The sequence below is a fragment of the Hippoglossus stenolepis genome, chromosome 15 (genome assembly GCF_022539355.2).
Source record: "Hippoglossus stenolepis isolate QCI-W04-F060 chromosome 15, HSTE1.2, whole genome shotgun sequence".
Taxonomy (NCBI): Eukaryota; Metazoa; Chordata; class Actinopteri; order Pleuronectiformes; family Pleuronectidae; genus Hippoglossus; species Hippoglossus stenolepis.
In genome coordinates this window covers 12,596,222-12,611,164 of record NC_061497.1, presented here as the reverse complement: position 1 = coordinate 12,611,164, position 14,943 = coordinate 12,596,222, and positions in this window count along the sequence as shown.

The following is a 14,943-nucleotide window of genomic DNA, read 5'->3' as shown; positions in this document are numbered from 1 at the left end:
TTGAGATTAAAATACACACTCTTATCTCAGCTTTGATCTCATTTAATTGACATTGATATTTTGTATGATTTGTGTAAATAATCATATTTCTTTATATGACACACATGTGTTGTTAAATCTGTGTAGGCTACATCTTTCTTTCTAAGAGTTTTACTTGAGCTTCTTTGATAAGCAACATATGGGAGGTCACTTGTTTTGCCTGTTTCCTTAAGGTGCAGTGTGTTGTGCTCTCAGACTCATTGTAACTCACTCCACCAGGCTTCTGTGATGTTACTGTGAGGAAATTAACATTGGAGGATTTGCTGCACACTGTCATCAGATGCCTTTATAGGTATAAGCTACTGGGATGCCCTTTGCATCGTCGATAATCATTACTCAGCTTAAATGAGCTGTTTTATGAAGTAAGACTAAGTAGGCTGTACCCTCCAATGTTTTCCCACTCGTCTCTTTAGTGGCGGATTCCTCCACAGTTTTGGTTTCAGCAGCACGAGCAGTGACAGACCTATACCTTTGATGATTTCTTCAATCAACACTAAGCTTGTCTGTCTGTGTTGCAGAACTCATCACTGTACTGTAGACCTAACGCAAAGAGACAGAGGCTTAATACCTCGAGTCGGACAAAACAGATGGAAACAGATGAGTCCTCCAAAACTCCTTGTAGAAATGAAAACTGTTATCAGTGATCAGCACACCACCAACTGGGAGGAAAGTAATTTGAAAGCCGTTTGAAACGCGGTAATTTGCTGGTGTGAGTCATCGCCAACACCTACAGCGACAAAACCTCTGATCCTCTAAAGGATGAACAGAGCAGGGTCGCACGACTCGTGCAATAAACCGACAAACTGCTGTTTGAGGTTTCCTGATAATAAAAGCTATAGGAGCATATGAAGCTCCCATTACATCATTATAGATCATACATATTAAATAGGATAATGTTCTTTATAACCTTTTTTTCATTTACTAATTAAAGTGTCTGAGATCGTAAAGTGGAACACAGCCTCTTTTATTTTTCCCAGATGTCGACAGATGTTTCTATTGACAGATGTGATTAGTTGTCCCATGCAGAGTCATTTACTCCTCATAATATAAAACAACAGGATCACTGTGGGTTGGAAAGGAAATCAGGAGGCTGAGATAAAATATACACTGTCTACATTTTGATATCAGACAGGAATCCGTGGTCCAGTTAATATCATTTTTTATGAGAACCTGATGGTATCGCAGTAAAATAGGGCAGGGACACTTGAGGTGTCAGGGTGAGGAAAATGATCATGATTAATGCAAGGTTGTGACTAGGCAGTAATGTATTCAGTCTCTCACTTGTAAATCGTTATCGCTCCCTGATTAATTTTAAGATTTAAAAGAAGATATCAAGCCTCATTGTGTTGAGCAGAGACCTGAGGACGTTCCATGGACACAGTTTGAAAAAACATTCGTCACACATGAGCTGTAATTCTGTGAGTCATGAGACATGAAGCTCTAGAGTTATCAACTCATGCTAAAAAACGTGTTGAGGATTTAATCCTTTGAATACACGGAATTACCACTGTGCCGAACAAGATGGAAATAAGTACAGTAACATTTGTCTGTCTGTAAGAAGCTTTATTCGTTGTTTTAAGTGCCAAACAACAGCTCAGTCATCACCTTTCTTATGGTTCTGCCTGGAACTCTAGCTAGAGCAGATCAGTCAGCCAATCAGAAGACAGGCTCTGAGCCTGCAGCTCACACACAGCCAATAACAGTATCGGGTTTTCAGTCCGAGTGTAACTCATTAAAAAAAACAATTAATATCTCTCTAAACTTAAATAAAGCCAGATTAACAAATTATACATGAATAGAATATAGTATAGGTAAAGTATAGAGTGTAGTGACTGTATAGTTGTAACATCAGTTAGGGAAGTCCTGTTGGTTTGTATTACTTCATTATTATTATTGTTGTTGTATAATAATATTATTATTATTTCAACTTTTTGCTCACTGGCCAATGTATTTCTGTTGGTAAAAAAGGATGTTAATGCTGTTGAATTTTACTATGACTAAACTGTGAGAATTAGGATAACAGTTAAAAAGGTAATAAGAGGAAGACGTTAGAGAACATGTAACTGAAGAAACAGTTTTATTCTAAAAGCATTTTGAGATCATATTATTCTGGTTTCATTAACCCTAATTAAACAGTAAATTGCATTTGAAGCAGTAGAGGGTGCTTTAACTTATTACGTGAGATCTATTGTGGCCTGAGGCTGCGATTATGATCTTTAAACTGGACTTGGATTTGACTTTTGTTTTTGTCATGACTTGAAATGTAAGAGAAGATGATTTAAGTTAAGAGATAACAACGCACTTTAGGTAAAAACTGTCAGTCAGGAAATGAGCGTAATCATTATAATCCTTTTGCTAATTAGAGTTTAACGGAAGTGTTTTCTCTAAATGTGGTGAGAATTCACTTAGTGAAGAAAACACAGTGAAACAAAGCGGTTTTCAGAAGGTTTGTGCTGCATGTTACACTTTAAAGTAGAATTAAACGCTCACGACATTGTCATTTATAAGCGGTGATGCTGCATTAGGTTTTACAGTGTCTGGAAGAGTGCTGTTTAAACGGCTTCAACATACATCAAACATTTACATGTCATCTGCAAATCTGTTCATCTGCGTCTGACAAGGTTCTTAAATATGTACACTACCTTTACAATGTAAGAATACGTGGGAGTGACACAGATCCTGACAAGCACATGAAATCCTAAATTTGGTCCAAAGAAGTCAAAAAATGAGTGTAAATTATTTGTGTATTAGCTAAATATATATATTTTCATTTGATGTTTTTCTGACGCCGTTAATCACATTGAAGTGTGTAGCAGCCTAATCCTCATATCCTACACCTTTTGTTTGATTTTAAATGGCAGAATTAAGCAGTGAAATTCCACAGAGTTCAACACCTTCCATGTGTTTTTATGTCAGAAAGATGATCGTTTACAGCCTCTTACATTTGCACTTTGGTTAAATACGCTTATTTACTCACTTGCTGAGAGTAAGTAAGTGAGAAAATACAGGCTTCTGATTTGAGTGGAGTCAGTCCAGTGATGCAGTGTCAGTGCAGGGGGCTGCAGCAAAAACAACACGGCGTCATCCTGGCAAAAAAAAAAAGTTGAACCTGGTTTAACTTCTGCTGCAATGCAATTAAATGCACTGGCCAATCAAATACATGCAAGTTCCTGGTGGACGTACAGACGAGTAAAATCGTTAGTATGAATACAAATAAGCCTTTACACTTCACTCTTTTCAAACTGGACTTAGTGGATCATATTTCATCGTCTCCAGTGCCACCTCCAACGTAGCCCCCTGCAACGTTGCTTTGTTTTTGGTCTGAATCCCAACTTGGGGTAATTTGTCCTCTAAAGTGCACAGAGCCAGGAGAGGGTTAGTTTAGCTTAGCATAAAGACTTATGGCCAGCGTAATAATTTGCTATATAACCCCCCATAAAACCACCAGGTGGCGTTTATGCTGCAGTTTTTATATGGATAAAACAATGGAGACTAAGTCTTAATTAGTGGCATTTATTGCTTCCCCCCTGTTCCCAGCCTTTGTGTTCAGCTAAGCTAACAAGCTGCTGGTGGTAGCTTCATATATCCTGTACAGTGTCTTTATCGATCTTCTCATCCTATGCTTGGCAAGAAGTGTATTTTCAACTATGCCCAAAGAAATGCTTACATGTTCTCAGACACAATGTTCTCTTTCTTTTAAATTAATATTATTATAATGTTGGACATGTCACTATGTTAGCTAATAGTTAAGACTAAACGGAGAGCAAGAACAGGAAATGGTTCATAATATAATTGTGTGTATAATCACACTACAGCGGATGGAAACAAGACCCTTTTTCAATGTGTACACAACAAAGACTGTTTATAAAGATGGACGACATTGTCTCCATTTCCTCCCTCTATCCAGAAATAAAGCCCAAATACCCTGGACACGAACGCTGCCAATTTACTCTGATCACATTATTTGGAGCCAAAGCCAGTGCACTAGTGGTCGCTGAGTGGAGCCGTGGAAACAAGGTCCCGCCGGTACACACCCTCGACCAGACGCGAGTCGGTCTCAGCTGTCAATGACGTTTCACATCGTTTATGCAGCATCAAATAACTAATGAAAACCAAAGTACGCAGAAGATAAGTTCTGTAACAAACAACAGTGTGATAAGAACTAGCTAAAATGACAGACACTTTCTTTAGGAAAAGACCAACACCGTGGAGGAGGCAGGGTTTATGACCTGTTCTCCCGCCAGCCACCAGGGGTTGATCTAGATGCTTTGGCTTCAGTTTTGGAGAACAGTCGTCCATCTTTATATGTGGTATACAGAGAGAACTCAACAAGGTTGAGATTGAACTAAATCTAATTAAAGACCAATAACCTCATAAGGTAATTAGCCTCAGTAAAATCAGGGGGAAATAAACTGCTCATATAATATACATACAAGACCATTTGTGACATTCACCAGTTTTTGAACTTCCTCTCCAATTACGAGAAGTTTGTCCATTTGATTAGATCCGGTGAAACTGCCCTGGATCCCTGGTATAACAGGCAAACTTCTAGCAGAAAAATAAAAAGAGATTATTGAGCATACAAACATGCAAAAGATCTTGCCAAAGCCCATAGAGGTGAAGGGGTGTACATGATGTTAATGGATTTAGATGATGCTGTGTCTATTGTACATGATGTGTGGTCTGTAATATTTTTCTCTGTATTATCACAGAGGGAGTTAATGTGTTCAGTGTAGCCAGTGGGTAAAACCTGAGCTTCTAAACGTAAGAGGATTCAGGCGGTAAAAGACTGAATAAAAGCTTAAATCCAGCCAGCTCAGTATTCACAAAATCCATTTCCCAGATAGCGGCATACAATGAAATTTCCCATTTCTTTATCTGTCACTTCTGCTAATCAGACACTGATCTCCCTGAAACAAAGCTATGTTTTCTATATGTAACTGAATGTCATAAACACTTCCCTTGTCTCCTCTATCATTTCAACTCATCACCTCCTCCATTTTTGCAGCATGCCTTCATTAGAATTTCTGTTTCCCCACTTTTCTGTATCTCTTCTCTATATGTTTTATTTGCGGGCATGAGCAAGCTTATCTGTATTTGCCTGAGAAAGAGCAAGAGACAGCGTTGACAGCAGAGAGAAAGCAAACAAGAAAAGGGCAGCCTCACCTCTAATAGGGGGACATTTTCAGGCTTTATATGTAACATATTTTTGTGATACGAAACCAGAGGCAGTGCAGTGACAGCAAGAAAGTTATTGATTCTGATCCCAGTTCAGGATTCACAGGGAAATTTGCATGGTACTCCAGCTTCCTCCCACTGTCCGAACACATGCAGATTGGGGTTAGGGTCCTCTGGAGACTCATTGACGTCGGTGTGAGTGTGAATTTGTCTCTGTATGTCAGTCACGCAATACACTGGTGATCTGTACAGGGTACAGCCCACCTCTCGCCCTATGTCAGCTGGGATTGACTCCCGGCAGTTTAGATGATGGATGGATAAATGACACCAATGTTCCAGCATTATTTTCATGCAGAGTTACTTCACATTTGAAAGTTTACTTTTAATGGAGCCTCTGTGTAACAAAAACTCGGGAAATCTCCACTATTAATAAAAGTATAACTTGCTACAGTGGAAAGTACATCAGCTAAAGTGCAGCATAGCAAGAAGCCTGCCTAGCTCTCAGTAACAAAACCATTGTCACACAATCGTATGTGGACACTGTCAACACACATATATACAAACCTGTTGTTTTTTAATATGCTGTGGAGGAATACACCTCTTTTACACCAAAATAATTGGGTCCACATGGGTTATTTTAACTTGCATAAGCTTGTTAAAGGAAATCGACTCCTATCCCACTGCCAGTAGAAAGGTTGTACGTCACAAACACACTGAAAACTGATCAAGTCTCTCAGCTGGCTGTCTTACCAAATTCACATTCACTGGGGTGTCTTGTTTCCATCACTGCTGATTGAAGCCGGAGACGATAAAAACCTGCTTCTACTGCCGACTCATTTGACCCGGAAATGAATGCCGATTCTATCCATTCCCATTGCAAACAAAGCACTTAAATTTTGCAAACAGAGGGAAAAAGAATAAAAAAATTTTGAGGAGGGAGAATTTCTTGGTCAGATTCAAAAAGTACAGGAGTTATTTTACATGTGAAAATTCAAAAAGCTGCAGCATCAGAAGGTTCACTTGTTTTCTGCTCCACATCTCTTTATAGAAAAATTGTTGATGAGCGTTACAGACCATAAATTTGTTTTGAAAAGGTCTTTGGTCAGCTGCCTCGGTCACAGATTTGCTGCATTCAGGCACCTCAGTGATGTATGTATTGATCCGTTCATACAGAGAGGGAATCGGACAGTGTTGTAATTGAAACATTTTATCTTGTGCTCTGTCCTCATCTGGACAGATGCCTGCCTGATAAACTGCTGCATTTTAGATTTTACTGTGGAGAGAACCAGTCTCCTTCAAGAGACAAAACACTGCCGGGTGCTGGCTCTGAAACTTTGTTCCCCTGATGTACCACCAGCTCACTTTCTATTTTTACTATGATTAGTTCCAATTTGTTATTTTTCAAGATACGTTCACTGAAGTTTTGGGGATTTTCCAGACCTGTAGCTTCAGAGTTATCATTGATTCTGTGATTTACTCTTCACTTGTATTTTCAAACCAAAACCAGATGTTTGTTGTCGGATTTTGTTGTTTCTATTGTCCAGTTAAATTAATTAATTCCATCTGAGCCCCGCTGAAGTCAACAAATTCAACTACACACAAACTTTTTTAGCATGAGCCAGATTTGCCAACAGAACACTGGGGTAGGATTAAAAGTTACAACCTGCATTATTAATGTGCACTTATGCACGTTATTAGCATATAAACTAAAGTCAAATGAAAAGCATCAGAGGAGTCATGGATACCTTGCACACATGCATGCATGCTATACACCCCACACTCTATTTTCTTACATAGTAATTAAGCCCTGACACTGAATCCACATTACCTCAGCTACACATTGGTCGTAGCTACAGGTTAAAAGACCTATTTGCTACAGCACAGCAGCTGGAAAGAGCCAACCCCTCTAAATGAAACCACATTTAAATCATTAGATCTGGATTTTTATTCGCATCTGCACTACATTGCTCACACTCAGTCCCCTAAACATGCCTGATTTCCTTCATCAAGTTCATGCATTATACCGCATGGGGAATCTGTGCACGTATTCATGCAGCACTTGCCATTCAGTCGCTGTCGGCACACCCATCAGGGGAAATTTGGGGTATCTTGCCCAAGGACACATCAGACTTCAGGTGCCAGGGATCTAACCAATGATATACTGGATAGTGGACAACCCTCTCTACCTCCTGGGCCACCCCTAGAATTATATGGGGTCTTTCTTGGCCCATGTCCCACCAACCTTGATGGAAATCCATTCAGTAGTTTAACATCATCCGTAAACCAAACCAACCAACAAACAACTGGACAAGGGTGAAAACATAACCTCTTCCGCGGAGGTAAAGACGAGGACAGGAGTTGAGTAACTACATCATGTTAAATCCGTGCTTCAGTCAGCACAGTAAGTGCAGTGCTGGTGGAAACTTCATAATGATCTCTGCAGGTCAAACAGAAGTGTATGAACTCCTCTATCAGCTCGATTGTTCATTGCTTTGCACGTCAGTGAGATTAGCTATCCAAAGATATTATTATTATAAATCAAAATCAGTCACGAGTTATACAGCTGTAGCTGCAGACATTCCAGTCAGGGACCGCGGTTCTGTCTGCTCAGTCACCAGTCTCCCCTGCACATGGCACTTCACTGCAGAACAGTTAAGACCTTGATTGTTTTCAAACATGAATAATTACATGCTTGAAAGGGATTAGGAGGAACCCCAATCAGACGAAACGTAACAAAAAGCGGCAATTGAGCTATTTGTTGTCGAAACAGTAAGCAACAGGGAGAACCACAAGGTAAACTTTATTTGTAATTACTTTATTTACAGCTTCACAGTGCCCACATTATATTATTTAATACAAAACATGTCTCATAAACCTTGCCTGGGAGAAACTTTGATTGAGCAATGCAGAGGATATTCAATATCATGTACAACAATGTGTTTTGATTAGCAAAAGCAAAGCAATTACTTGAATTGCCTCACTTGGAACTTACTCACAATTGACTGTTTGTTGTTCTGAAGGTCAACTTGTGGATTGCAAAGCCTGTCGGAGCATGAGCAGTCACTGTGATCAACAGCTACCACCAGAGGCGAGGAGGCAGGAAGAGTCAAGGACCACAAAGGGCACAGATCACTACCCGGCTGCAGCCATGATGTGGAGTGAAAAGAGGTAGGGGAAGGCATTATTTCAATTGGCAGACCCTCACACCAACATGCATCAGCGTGAAGAACAGGTGCATCGATTGTTTTTCCTTTAATGAATGGTGACAAATGATGAAAATACAAAATATGCAGCACATCCCCCTGATCCAGGCTACCGACCCCTACTGAACATCACTGCAAAAGGTCTTTGAGGTTCATTTACAGTAAGTACGAAGCCTCTATAGCTGAATCAATGGACTGGAGCAGTTGATGACTCTATACGTATACAATGTTCAGGTATGTCAGAACCCAAGCACAGAAAAGAAAGGGAGTTGGAAGGCTTCAAACATATGGCAACCAATCTGAACTTGCCTGTTTCGTTCCAACCAAAATAACAGATGTGAAAGGTGCCTCTCACCACGGTCCACACCATTGGACCAAAACTTTGTACGACCAATTGAGTTGGTCTCAGTCCAGCTCATTTTGCTGGCAATTGTCACCAATTGACAACATGCCAAAGTCAGATGCCCTCCTGTCTACAAACAAATCAATGTCAAGTAGATGCAGCCCACGTAGGGATGACGACATATGTCATCTGAGGTTTTTAGTCAGTTCTCTAAATTGTAATGTGAAGCTAAAACTAATCAGGTCAAATCTATGTGAAAACACCCCAATTCTACAATGTCCAGGTATGTTAGAACCAAAGCATGAAAAGAGAAGGAGTTAGGAGGCATACAGCCAATGGTGCTTGTTTGTTCGTTAAAGTCAGGCCCAAATTTAACAAGTCATTCAGTTTGATTTCAAACAGCAAGGAGAGGTTACAGACGTTTTCCAGAATCCGAACACCAGTTTCTGTAAAGGGACAAAGAGTCTTAGCAAGGCAGTTGTTTTCATTGAGTAAAGCTTCATCGGCATTAGATACACTCCATGTAGAAACTCAGTAGGACCCTGAACTGGTCAGATTTTAAGCCCGCATTTGGAGAATTAGCTCCACTAATCCCAGCATGGACACTACTTCAAAATCATTCAACACAAAGAGACTGAGGACTGGTGGTCTGCAGTTTTAATTTTGACAGCAGGTGGATAAGTAGCCGTCATCGTGGGATTCAAGGATGCTCTGCAATATGTGGAGGGCGATGAGATTTGCAAAATAGCATGGTGCAAGCCCATGTAATATCACATCTGGCATGAATCAGGAGCCGGTGGGCGGACAGGCTGGACAGAATGGCCCTAATGCGGTTAGTTTAGAATTCGAGAAGCAGTTTTTTCGTAAGAGCTTTAGGGCAAACACAACTGTTGTATTAATCATGTGTTTTGTTGTTTCTCCCATTGTAAATTATAGGTTGGTTTGAGTGGGGGAAAAACTTTGTTTGACGTGCACTTAAACAAAAGAGCGGGAGTGAGTCAGATCTCAGATATTTTTAAATTTTGGTTGGTATTTTAGCCTCAGTTGACAGCAGACAGAGAAAGACAGGGAACAGACACCACATGAAGCAAATGTCCCTCCCTCCAAATGAATTGGGGAGACTGCTATTTTATTTCATAGCAGTATCACACCTACCTTGTTTGATCATGGACGTTCAGAATTCTCAGTTGAGTCCAAACCAAAATTAGAAGTGTGAAGGACCAACGGTCTGGATCAAACTGAACCATGGTTCGGTTAGTTTGCAGAGTGAAAACACTTTTTGGATAGTACCGCCTTTTGACCTATTGCTGGAAGTTGAGACAGCATCAAACAATAGAAGGAGACAAAGAAGCAGAGGTGGAAGAAAAGCATAAATGAACTAAAGTACATTGTAGTAGTTAATATCGCTCACCTTACTGGTCTTTCCAGGCTCTGACCATGTGATGTTTGAATGACGAGGACGTTCATTAGGGGCAACTAATGTCGGGTACTGTGCTTGAAGTTGTTGATGCTGGTAGTAATAGCATTATGATATTACAGTGACAACAACATTAACTGAACCAGTTCATTAATCTCATTAAACTCACCAACATCAGACGCACGCCCGTCAATGTCAAATACAGGGAGCTGCACGAAGGTGTTGACGCCAGGATGTATCAAATTCTTTAGTTTGCTCGATAAATTACAATGTGAAACCAAAACTAACCAGATCAAATGTAAACATTATAACAAAGACATGGATCTTGGTTCAGACAAAACACTCTTTATCGCTCGACTTCCAAAACTCCCCTAGCTGCACTATATCGTGACACACAGGCAAAAATAAGAGACTGTGCTACAAAACCTTTTATTCAATGACATTCAGAAAAGTGAATTGAAGGGTTTTTTGTTTGGTTCTTTCATGTTTCATGTTTATCTAACCCCTTTCTTCCGAAGGCTAACCATACCAGTATTTTCCAGACTTTGAGTAGCAACAGCAAGCTGCTACCTCCCAGCAAGAAGGTTCTTGGTTCAAATGTCAGGGTCCTTGTGTTTGTGTAATCAATGTTTTGGTGAGCATCAGTGGGTGAGGGTTTTCTCTGGGTTTTTTGAGGATACTCTGCCTTCCTCACGCAGTCCACAGACTAAAGACACACAGTGTGGTTAGGCTTACTGGCATTAACATTATAGAATCGTCTGTGTGGTGGGTGGGTTTAAAGCGTTGCTAGCTGAAATTACGTGTCCCTGTTTTCCAAAATTGCTGACGTTTTGTTGTATTTTGAAGTTTGTGACTTGGGGAGAAGCTATTTCTCTTTTGAGTCTCGAGATGAAAAATGTTGAGAACCTCTGACTAATACGAAGGCGTAGAATGAGACATAAAAGTTGAAGTGACTTAGATCCAGGGGACGTCACCAAAACCTCAGAACAGGCAGAATCCTTAACAGAGGGAACGAAAGGCAACATTTGTCTGATAATGTGCTCATTATGGAATTCTCATCTGCCTCCACATCTGCAAATATTAATCATTTTTTCCACGCACAAATATTCTAAGGATATAACTTTGTTTGTGCAGCTACTCTGACAATCTTACAGAGATATATTCAGGAAATTAGGCTACATGGGCTCCAGGCAATCAGTTAAATCCCACACTATCAGATGTCATCACTGTCTGACAGCGTTTGCTTTTTTTTCCCTGTGAGCGCGACTCTCGTGGGCTATTAAAAGTCTGTATTCTTCAATGTCTGCTTTAGGCAACAAAAAATCAAGCCATAAATATTTCAGATGTTTGAAATAAATGTGGGGTACTCCAGTGGAGTAGTATCTAGTGCTGTGACGTTGAGTCATTCGCCCACTGCAAGGCTCAGGATTATCAGCGCCGAGGCGAGAGCTGTGTCGTCTGTTCACTGCATATGTTTAAAAAACACACAGTAAGAAAATGAAAAGTTTGATGTTGGTTTTTTAAGCTACAGAAAAGAGGTGGCACACAGTTTATTTTTAAACAAAGTACTGTCATCTTTCAAAGCTCCAGAGCCACATTTATACATTTGTCTGTGTTGGAGCAGAGGGATCTGTACGTATTATTGATATTATTATTATTATTTGGGGTTGAATCACATGGTGAAAGGGAAGGTGGCTTTATCAGGAACGTCCAGGATGTTTAATATGCTCGTGTTGGAACAAGATAAAAATAATACGTACACTTTGGGAAACCCTTGAACAATCAAGCCACGCGGCTTTGTTAATGAACACAGAGCTTACGGCATCTGTGAGCAGAATACCTTGAATTATCACTGTCGGCTCAGAGGATAATAGTGCATGATCCCCTCTGTCAAACCGAAACAACTGAGGCCAAATACAAAAACTATTGCACTCGAAATGTAATATTTCATCAGTCAGCTTTGCCACGTATTTGCGAGGGCTCTCGCGGGAATAAAACATCTATGAGAAACACAAGCATATTGGCACACATCCGCTTAGCCACATGTTTTGTGTAACTAATTGGATAACCACACCAAGTAAAGCACGAAATTGCCTCTTCTTTTTTTTTTTATCCCTCCTGCAGCTGTGGATGCAACCCTCTCCGCAGGGCGTTGGTGGGGCACGGAGGCACACACACATTTATGAGTCATACATTTAATGTGCTCTCCCTTCCTACTCATATCATAAACACTCAGGGAGATGGAAAATGAAAAATTCCCCCGTTTTTTTTCCCCTCTGTAACCACGTTGACGACTTTGTCAAACGGTCGAGAGAGATTCTCTCCTCTCTTTTCCTTTAAGTCTTTCTCATCCTTACCCTCCTGTGCCCCCGACTCCTCTTCTCTTCCGCTGTCTGATACTCAAACATGCTGCTTGTGCTAATGTTCTTTTGCAGTATTGGTAGTGTGTATACAGTGTGTATGGTGTGTCTGAGTGCGGGCTTGTGTGTATGGCTGAGAAGATAAGAGATTAGCATGAGTCAGGTAATGATTCAGGACGCCAGGTGGCAAATGTCTGAAATCATGCTCTCTCTCTCTCTCTCCATCTCTTTTTCTCTTGTTTTCCTCTCACTTCTTCTCCACTCCTCGCACCGCATACACTGTCAATCCCGCTCCTCTGCGTCGCCGTCTCCTTCTTTGCCTCCTGATGTCACCTTCTGTTTCCCCTAACGCCCCGCGACTGTAGCAAGCATAATAACCCACCGGTTCACGGGGGGGCGTGGAGAGGTTAACAGGGGGAGATAAAAAGGGTAAAGACAGATGGAGTGAAGAGGGAAGGTGGCGTGGTGGTGGCGTTAGGGGGAGTGCTGTAGAGAGAGTGAAAGAGAGAGAGAGCGATGGCCAGATGTGGACAGATAAACGGGAGCGTGTCGGATCGAGGTGGAAATTGAGCACGAATCTCAAGGAGTGTATAGAGGAAAAAGGCGGCCGCTTGCATCGTGTGCGTGCCGTAGGGGGGTGAGAAGGATGGTGGGTAATTTAGAAAGAGTGGGACATAGGAATGTGTAGTGAGAGGCAGAGAGGGTTATAGAGAGCCGTGTAGAGGTGGATGGAGGCAGGGATGGAGAGATAGAAGGAGGGGTGGTGATCCTGGGGGCCTGATGACTCATGGCTGTGCTGCGGTTTGTGCGTCACTGGCGCTGGCTGGAGGAGGAGATAGTGGAGAGGTCTACGCATTTAATTACAGCCTTCCAATTTAGACACACTGTACACACACACACGCACACACACATAGACACACACTCACGCAAAATAATATCACAAATAATAGTCTTACAAGTACACTAATTTGTATCACACGTACACAAGTGTTTGGACATGCACGGACTGAGGTGCACGCTGCGAGCACTCAGAGATGTTTGCAACGTCTTTGGCATACTTGCAAACTGAATGTAAATGTTTCTATTCTTTTTTTTTTTATTCTTTTCTCTCATCACGGGCATCAAGCTGAAAAACGTTTGTGATCACGAGCTGGTTGAGCTTGCATGCTCCGCGCGTGCATCCATCCCATCCCAGACACACCTCAAGGCACAAAACTTATCAAGCTCCCTCCCCTCCCAAAAAAAGAGAATTCCAAAATACCAAATCGCACGGTTTAAGAAGTTGCACCACGAGGCTTGTGACTGGAATATGAAACAGAGGCACAGACATACAGAGGGACGTGCAGGACTTGCTTTGATGACGCAGTAAAGCAAAACTCTTCTGTCGGATTATTGCGCACGATCAAGAGTTACAATACAATACAACCTGTGCCACGTGATGTACCACGTGATGTCATCCCGCTGGTTAAAGGTCATCCTCGTGGGAGCAGGGTTTCTGCATCACCTGTCTTTGTATTATACTGATTATTGATGCTTGTATGGTTTTTGAATAAGACATGCAAGGCTTGTGATTTCAAAATATCTCATCTGGCCGTGGAAGTTGTTCCAGATTTATCTCTGTGGCACGATATCCTTTAACCTAAGCTCGCTGTTTCTCTGCTTCTTGAGAAATTACTTCTCCTCAAGTCGAGTCAAGTTTATTTGAAAAGCACTTTTAACACCTGCTTCCTGTCGAGCGCTCGCTCAAAGCGTCTGACAGGAAAGAAAGGACACATGCAGATAAAACTGAGGGTAAGAAACATCGTGAATGCCAGGAAATGATGGCAGAGCTCGCGCTCCAAAAAGAGGAACAAAAGAAAGTGTGACAGCTGTATTAGACCGTGATGGCTGTGTGTATTTTGGGCCATGTATATTTCAGGCAGTAAAATGTATAGATACTTTCCTCATGACCCCGAGCTAAATGTAAAATCAAAATATAACATATTTGCTTTGCAGGCATCCAATATGATTTACTATTTCTTAAACTGCCGTTTATAATTCAGTCCATGTTTACAGTATTCAAAATATATATTTTTTTTTTGACAGATGCAATTACAAGCAGTGAAATGTCATATATGTGGAATTTATATAGGATTAGTTGTGACTCTCGCATGATCAACTAATAAATACTTGAATTGGGCTTTTAAATAAAGTTTTCTCACATGCATTTATGTTTTATTCAGTATAAGTGATTATTTTGTTTGATTTACTAACCTGTGTAAAAATCCAATGTGTTAAATCCAAACAGGCCTCAAAATGCAGCATTACTCAAACGGGTTATTTAGTTTTTTCAATATCATGTGATATTACTCTTGCAATCAGCTTTCCTTTGCAGGTTTTTGTTTACATGCAGTACAGTCTGAT